The sequence below is a fragment of the Macaca fascicularis genome, chromosome 9 (genome assembly GCF_037993035.2).
Source record: "Macaca fascicularis isolate 582-1 chromosome 9, T2T-MFA8v1.1".
NCBI classification, from domain to species: Eukaryota; Metazoa; Chordata; class Mammalia; order Primates; family Cercopithecidae; genus Macaca; species Macaca fascicularis.
In genome coordinates, this window is record NC_088383.1 from 32,965,930 (window position 1) to 32,974,098 (window position 8,169).

An 8,169-nucleotide genomic window follows, 5' to 3' on the forward strand; every position below is an offset into this window, starting at 1 on the left:
TCTCTCTCTTTTTTTTTTTTAACTTCTCTGGTAGAATCTACGTATTAACCAGATCATTCTTTCTACCTTTGACATGTTTGTCATCCAAGTGTATCAAATACAGTGTATATATTTGTCCTCATCTCAATGCTTTCCTTTTCATATTGCTTAATGTCATTTTATCAGTTTTTGTATTTTTATAGTATGTATGTCTCTCAGCCCATAATCTAAGGTGTCCAAGAAATATTATTTTATTTTTTTACAATCCATTTTTGTTGTTGTTGTTTGGGATTCATGCTTGCTGAGCAGGTGTTGCAGCCATTTTTATGGTTGTATCATGAGTCATAGCCAGGCGCAGTGGCATGTGCCTCCCAGCTACTCAGGAGGCTGAGATGGGAGGATTGTTTGAGCTTAGGAGCTTGAGACTGCAATGAGCTATGACAGCACCACTGCACTCCAACTGGGCAGCAGAGTGAGATCCCGTCTTCATTATTATTTTTTTTTCCAGATGGAGTTTCACTCATGTTGCCCAGGTTGGAGTCCAGTGGCGTGATCCCAGCTCACTGCAACCTCCACCTCCTGGGTTCAAGCGATTCTCCTGCCTCAGCCTCCCGAGTAACAGATTACAGGCGCCTGCCACCATGCCCTGGCTAATTTTGTATTTTTAGTAGAGATGAGGTTTCCCCATGTTGGTCAGGCTGGGCTCGAACTCCTGACCTCAGGTGATCCGCCTGCCTTGGCCTCCCAAAGTGCTGGGATTACAGGTGTGAGCCACTGTGCCTGGCCGAGACCCCATCTTTAAAAACAAAAACTAGGCTGGGTGCTGTGGGTCACGCTTGTAATCCTAGCACTTTGAGAGGCTGAGGCAGGAGGATCACAAGGTCAAGAGTTCAAGACCAGCCTGGCCAATATAGTGAAACCCCATCTCTACTAAAAATATAAAAATTAGCTGGGCGTGGTGACGGGTGCCTGTAATCCCAGCTACTCAAGAGGCTGAGGCAGGAGAATTGCTTGAACCCGGGAGGTGGAGGTTGCAGTGAGCCGAGATGACACCACTGCACTCCAGCCTGGGCGACAGAGCTAGACTCCATCTCAAACAAACAGACAAAAAAACAGTCTTAGGGCTTGTTACAAAGTGTAAAACGGCTTTGGGTGGAGTCTGTTTGGTCCTTAAGTCACTCACCCATGCAGGAGTGCCCTGAGAGGTCCACTGCTTCCCTCCATGTGGCTTTTTCAGCCCTGGCAGCTCTTTGAAGTTTTCATGTCTCACTGGTAACCAGGAATCAACCTGGGCTGCCTTTGGTCCTGTCTGCATTGGTGCAGGCCTCAGCCACGTCTCTCAGAGTTTGCTGCTCCTCTGGCCTGCTGTCAGGAGCTGGGGCCCAGATACTGTAACTGCCCAGTGTGTTCACCTTGCCCGCTGCCTAGACAGAGCCAATTTATTAAGACAGGAGAATTGCAATAGAGAAAGAGTAATTCACGTAGAGCCGGCTGTGTGGGACACCAGAGTTTTATTATTACTCAAATCAGTCTCCCTGAGCATTCAGGGATCAGAGATTGTAAAGATAATTTGGTGGGTAGCGGCTTGGGAAGTGGAGAGTGCTGATTGATCAGGTTGGAGATGGAATCACAGGGGGTGGAAGAGAGTTTTTCTTGCTGTTTTCTGTTCCTGGGTGAGATGACAGAACTGATTGAGTCAGTTACTTGTCTAGGTGATGTCAGCCGATCCACTGAGTGCAGGGTCTGCCAAAATATCTCAAGCACTGATCTCAGGTTTTTCTTTTTTTTTTTTTTTTTTTTTTTTTTGAGACGGAGTCTTGCTCTGTCGCCCAGGCTGGAGTGCAGTGGCCGCATCTCAGCTCACTGCAAGCTCCGCCTCCCGGGTCTACGCCATTCTCCTGCCTCAGCCTCCCGAGTAGCTGGGACTACAGGCGCCCGCCACCTCACCCGGCTAGTTTTTTTTTTTTTGTATTTTTTAGTAGAGACGGGGTTTCACCGTATTAGCCAGGCTGGTCTCGATCTCCTGACCTTGTGATCCGCCCGTCTCGGCCTCCCAAAGTGCTGGGATTACAGGCTTGAGCCACCGCGCCCGGCCTGATCTTAGGTTTTTCAATAGTGATGTTATCCCCAAGAGCCATTTGGGGAGGTTCAGACTCTTGGAACAAGAGCCTGCATGACCCCTACACTGTACTTTCTAATCTTGTAGCTGATTTGTTAGTACTGCAAGGCAGACTGGTCCTCAGGCAAAGAAGAGGGTCTTTCTGGGAAAGGGCTATTCTATTATCAGTTTTGCTTCAGAGTCAAATCATGAACTGAATCCCTTCCCAAAGTTAGCTCGGCCCACACCCAGGAATGAACAAGGACAGCTTAAAGGAAGACAGCTTAAAGGTTGGAGTCGGTTAGGTCTGATTTCTTTCACTGTCTTAATTTCCTCAGTTCTAATTTTGCAAAGGCAGTTTCAAGACCCTCTGCTCTGGGCCACTCATTTCACCAGCCTTGGAGAATCTCTTTCTTGGCTCAGAATTTCCTTCTCCCTTCATGTTTCCAGCCACGAGACTTTGTCCATGATGACTAACACTCTCTCCAATCTTGGGGTTTAGGCTTTTGGAAACAAAATCAGAAGGACAAGCATTTGGATAATTTGGGCAACTTTAGTGTTCTAGGCCTGGAGTTTTCTTTGTGGAAAGTTTTTAGCCATGCATTCAATTGTTTTAATTGATAATATAGGGTTATTCAGGTTATCCATTTATTTTTCTTTTCTTTTTTTTTTTTTTTGAGACGGAGTTTCACCCTTGTCACCCAGGCTGGAGTGCGGTGGTGTCATCTCGGCTCACTGCAACCTCCACCTCCCGGGTTCAAGTGATTCTCCTGCCTCAGCCTCCTGAGTAGCTGGGATTACAGGTGCCCACCACCGTGCCCAGCTAATTTTTTGTATTTTTAGTAGATGTTGGCCAGGTTGGTCTTAAATGCCTGACCTCAGGTGATCCACCCACCTTGGCCTCCCAAAGTGCTGGGATTATAGGCATGAGCCACCATGCCCAGCCATCTATTTCTTCTTGAATGAGTTTTAGTAGCTTGTATCTTTTGAGGAATCTCTTTGTTTTATTTGTCAAATTTATTGACAAAATTTGTTTATATATTCCCTAATTATCCTTGTAACACCTGTAAAAATTTTTTTTTTTTGAGACGGAGTCTCGCTTTGTCGTCCATACTGGAGTGGCGTGATCTTGGCTCACTGCAACCTCCGCCTCTTGGGTTTAAGCAATTCTCTGCCTCAGCCTCCTGAATAGCTGGGATTGCAGGCGCCCACCACCATGCCCGGCTAACTTTTTTGTATTTTTAGTAGAGACAAGGTTTCACCATCTCGGCCAGGTTGGTATTGAACTCCTGACCTCGTGATCCACCTGCCGCGGCCTCTCAAAGTGCTGGGATTACAGGCATGAGCCACTGTGTCTGGCTCAATTTTTTATTTTATTGTTTTTTCTTACCATTTATCTATTTTCTATGTATTGATTTTCACTGTTATCTTGAATATTTCCTTACTTCTGCTTACTTTGAGTTTAATTTGCTCTGCTTTTTCTAGTTTCTTACTGTGGGAAATTAGATTAATGATTTTATTTAATTAATTAATTTATTTTTTGAGACAGAGTCTCCCTCTGTCACTCAGGCTGGGGTGCAGTGGTGCGATCTTGGCTCACTGCAACCTCTGCCTCTCAGGTTCAGCAATTCTCCTGCCTCAGCCTTCTGAATAGCTGGGATTACAGGCACGTACCATCACGCTCAGCTAATTTTTATATTTTTAGTAGAGATGGGGTTTCGCCATGTTGGCCAGGGTGGTCTCAAACTACTGTCCTCAGATGATCCACCCACCTCAGCCTCCCAAAGTGTTGGGATTACAGGCGTGAGCCACTGTGCCCAACCAGATTAATGACTTTAGATCTTTCTCCTTTTCTAATATAAGTATTTAATGTTACAAGGTTTCCTCTAAGCATAGCTGTACCTATATCCCACACATTTTTATATATTGTATTTTCATTTAATTTAAGATATCTCAAATATCATTTGTAATTTTTTTCATTGCTACATGGGTTATTTCAAAGTCTATTGTTTAGTTTCCAAATATTTGAGAGATTTTCCAGTTATATTTATGTTACCAATTTGGCACATAATTCCACTGTGATCAGAAAACATGCTTTCATTTCTTTCTTTCAGATTTATTGAGACATACTATGGCCTAGAATATGACCTTCTTTGATCTATTTTCCATGTGCACTTGAATGCATATTGTGGTGTTCTATTTTTCCACATGAAAGTTTTTAGTTTATTAATCTTCTCATGAAAAACCCACGATGGCTGCAGAAAACATCGTTGCAGCATCTTTACTCCTTGGGCTTTTTGCCGGCACCAGCATTGGCCTTTGCGGCGTCCTGACTTTCTTCATTCTGTTCTTGCCTTCCTTTAATTGCTTTCTTGAGGTCTTTTTCTTCTCATACAAGCCATGTCTTGCAAGTCTATGTCTGGGTCCATTTTTCTTTGCATAATCCAAGGAATCGTAAATCATGCCAAAGCCAGTTGTCTCGCCACCACCAAAATGAGTTCTTTTTTTTTTTTTTTTTTGAGACGGAGTCTCGCTCTGTTGCCCAGGCTGGAGTGCAGTGGCGCGATCTCGGCTCACTGCAAGCTCCGCCTCCCGGGTTCACGCCATTCTCCTGCCTCAGCCTCCCGAGTAGCTGGGACTACAGGCGCCCACAACCGCGCCCGGCTAATTTTTTTGTATTTTTAGTAGAGACGGGGTTTCACCGTGGTCTCGATCTCCTGACCTTGTGATCCGCCCGCCTCGGCCTCCCAAAGTGCTGGGATTACAGGCGTGAGCCACCGCGCCCGGCCAAAATGAGTTCTGAATCCAAATACAAAGATGACATCCAGTGTGGTCTTGTACATTTTGGCGAGTTTTTCCCAAATTTCCGTCTTAGGTACTGTTGCCTTCAGGGTATGAAGGACATCAATCATCATGTGTTTCCTCTGAAGTAGTTGGTTGGTCATGAACTTTCTAATTCAGATAGTTACTGTGTCATTCATGATGGTAGTCAATCCTTAGACGGCCAGGAATGAAAAGAGTGCTGTTTTGTGGTGGAGTGTTATGTAAATGCCAATTAGGGCATGTCGGTTGACAGTGTTGTTCAAACCTTAAATATCCTTACAATAGAGGAGTTATTCATAAATTATTTTAGGCAGTTAGTGAAGGTAAAAGAGTTCTTGGTAGCATTTTCCTTTAATAAAAAGCAGCCCCAAAACCACTTCTTTTCTAACAGAAAACAGCCTGAAAAGTCAAGCTGCAAGCAAGCCGGAAGCTTGCATATGTAAATGCCAGCAGCTGCACCTGAAATCCAGGTACATTCCAACATGTAGACTTCTCCCTCCCTTTCTTTGTTACCACGTGTGGGTGTCATGGCACCAGCCAGGTAAAGCCACGTGTGCAGGTGTCATGGCGACAGCCAGGTAGAAGCCACATTTGCATAATGAAAGATGAGGGTGGGAGGGCTAGTTCCTTTGTGGACTACGTAAATGGCACACCTGGTTACATGAATCCCTGGGCCCTATGTATATCAATCACCGCCTTTTCAAGCCTCTCTGCAAAATCGATCAAATCCCACCCCCAACCTGGAAACTCTCCCTTGGGCGACCCACTTTCTCAGCATGAGGAAGATTTCTCTCTCTGTCTTCTTTTTTGTCTATTAAACTTTCCGCTCCTAAACTCCTCATGTGTGTCTGTGTCCTTAATCTTCTTGGTGGGAGACATTGAACCCTGGGTATTTACCTCAGACAGTGGAGCTGCTTCACTTATTGATTTTTTATGTATTTGTTTTATAATTGCTTAGATTGGAGTGTTGAAATCTGCAACTGTGATGGAGAATTGACTCACTTATCCTTTTGGTTCTATCAGTGTTTGCTTCATGTAGAGACATTCCTCAGTGATACTGTAGGTTTGGTTCCACACACTGTAATAAAGCAAATCACATAAAAGTTTTGGTCCCCCAGTGCAAACAAAGTTATGTTTACACTATACTGTAGTTTAGTGTGTGCAATAGTATTATGTCTTTATAAACTATGTGCATATGTTCAAAATACTTTACTGCCAAAATATTTTGACACAGAGACACAAAGTGAGTATGAACTGTTGGAAAAATGGTGCTGATACACTTACTCAACACAGGGTTGTCACAATTTGTAAAAAGTACAAAATCTGTGAAGTACAATTAAGTAAAACACAATAAAATGAGGTATGCCTATCTTTTGAAACCTTTCATTAGGAGTATACAAATTTAAAATTGTTGTATTTTCTTGGTAAATTAAATCTTTCTAAAATGTGCCACTTGATTCGTGGTAATATTCATTGTTCTCTCTTTCACTTTGTGTGATACTAATCTAGCCACTCCAGTTGTCTTTTCATTCATTTTTCCTGAATATGTCTTTATTCATCCTTTTATGTTTAACCTCTGTGTTTTTGTAGTTAATGTCAGTTTCTTGTAGTCAGCATACTTTTGGATCTTGATTTTTTAATCCAACTTGATGAATCTCTGTCTTTTAATTTAAGTGTTTTGATAATTGATATTTAATGTAAGTATTGATATGGTTGAGTTTAATTCTATCATCATTATGTTTCTAAATATCTCATCTGTTCTTTTCTCCTTTTTTTTTTTGTTTTTTTTTTGAGACGGAATCTTGCTCGTCACCCAGGCTGGAGTGCAGTGGCGTGATCTTGGCACACTGCAAGCTCTGCCTCCTGGGTTCACACCATTCTCCTGCCTCAGCCTCTCGAGTAGCTGGGACTACAGGTGCCCGCCACCACGCCTGGCTAATTTTTTGTATCTTTATAGAGACGGGGTTTCACCATGTTAGCTAGGATGGTCTCGTTCTCCTGACCTTGTGATCCACCTGCCTCGGCCTCCCAAAGTGCTGGGATTACAGGTGTGAGCCACCGTGCCCGGCTCTTTTCTCCTTTTTTAATTTTTGCTTTGCTTTGGATTATTTGAGTTTTATTTACAACATAATTTTACATCAACATTGGTTCATTAGTTATATCCCTCTTTATTTTTTTTAAGTGGTTGCTCTAGGGTTTACAATATGTATCTTTTTTTTGGAGACAGGATCTCGCCCTGTTGCCCAGGATAGAGTACAGTGGCATGATCTTGGCTCACTGCAACCTCTGCCTTCTGGGTTCAAGAGATTCTCCTGCCTCAGCCTCCTGAGTAGCTGGGATTACAGATGCATGCCACCATGCCCAGCTAATTTTTGTATTTTTAGTAGAGACAGGGTTTTGCCATGTTGGCCAGGCTGGTCTCAAACCTCAGGTGATCCACCCACCTCAGCTTCCCAAAGTTCTGGGATTACAGGCATAAGCCACCACGCCTACCATACAATATACATCTTTAACTTACCATAGTTAGCCTTCAGCTAATATTATATTACTTCACATATACTGAAATAATCTTTCAACAGCATATTGCCATTTCTGCTTTGTCTCCTGTATAATTGTTGTCATGTATTTCACTTCTGCATATATGATAACCCTCAAATATATTGGTTTTGAAAGACATCAAAAATAAGAAAAAAGCCTGATATGTATTTAGATATTTGCCATATCTTATGCTATTTATTCCTTTGTTTATATCCAAGTTTCTATGTAGAATCATGTTGCTTTTATCCAAATAACTGTTTTAAACATTGTTTGTAGTGAAGATATGCTGGTAGTTAATTACTGCAGCTTTTGCTTAGCTGAAAATTCCTTATTTGACCTTCAGTTTTGAAAGGCGTTTCTTATAATGCTCTCCATTATCTTCTGGCTTGTATTTTTTTTTTTTTTTGCGATTGAGTTTTGCTCTTGTTGCCCAGGCTGGAATGTAATGGTGCAATCTTGGCTCACTGCAACCTCCTTTTTGAAGTTCAAGTGATTCTCCTGCCTCAGCCTCCTGAGTAGCTGGGATTTCAGGCATGTACCACCATGCCTGGCTAATTCTTGTATTTTTAGTAGAGACAGGGTTTCTCCATGTTGGTCAGGCTGGTCTCGAACTCCTGACTTCAGGTGATCCCACCCGCTCAGCCTCCCAATCAAAGTGTTGGGATTATAGGCATGAGCCACTGTGCCCAGCCTTGTATTTTTTTTGTTGTTGTTTTTTGAGTCCAAGTCTC

The 8,169-nt window shown here is 42.9% G+C and overlaps 1 pseudogene; it reads right to left on the minus strand.

The window, feature by feature from the left end:
• Window positions 1–4,358: 4,358 nt before the first annotated feature.
• Window positions 4,359–5,058, minus strand: LOC135964935 (small ribosomal subunit protein eS24-like; annotated as a pseudogene).
• Between the last annotated feature and the right edge of the window lie 3,111 nt (window positions 5,059–8,169).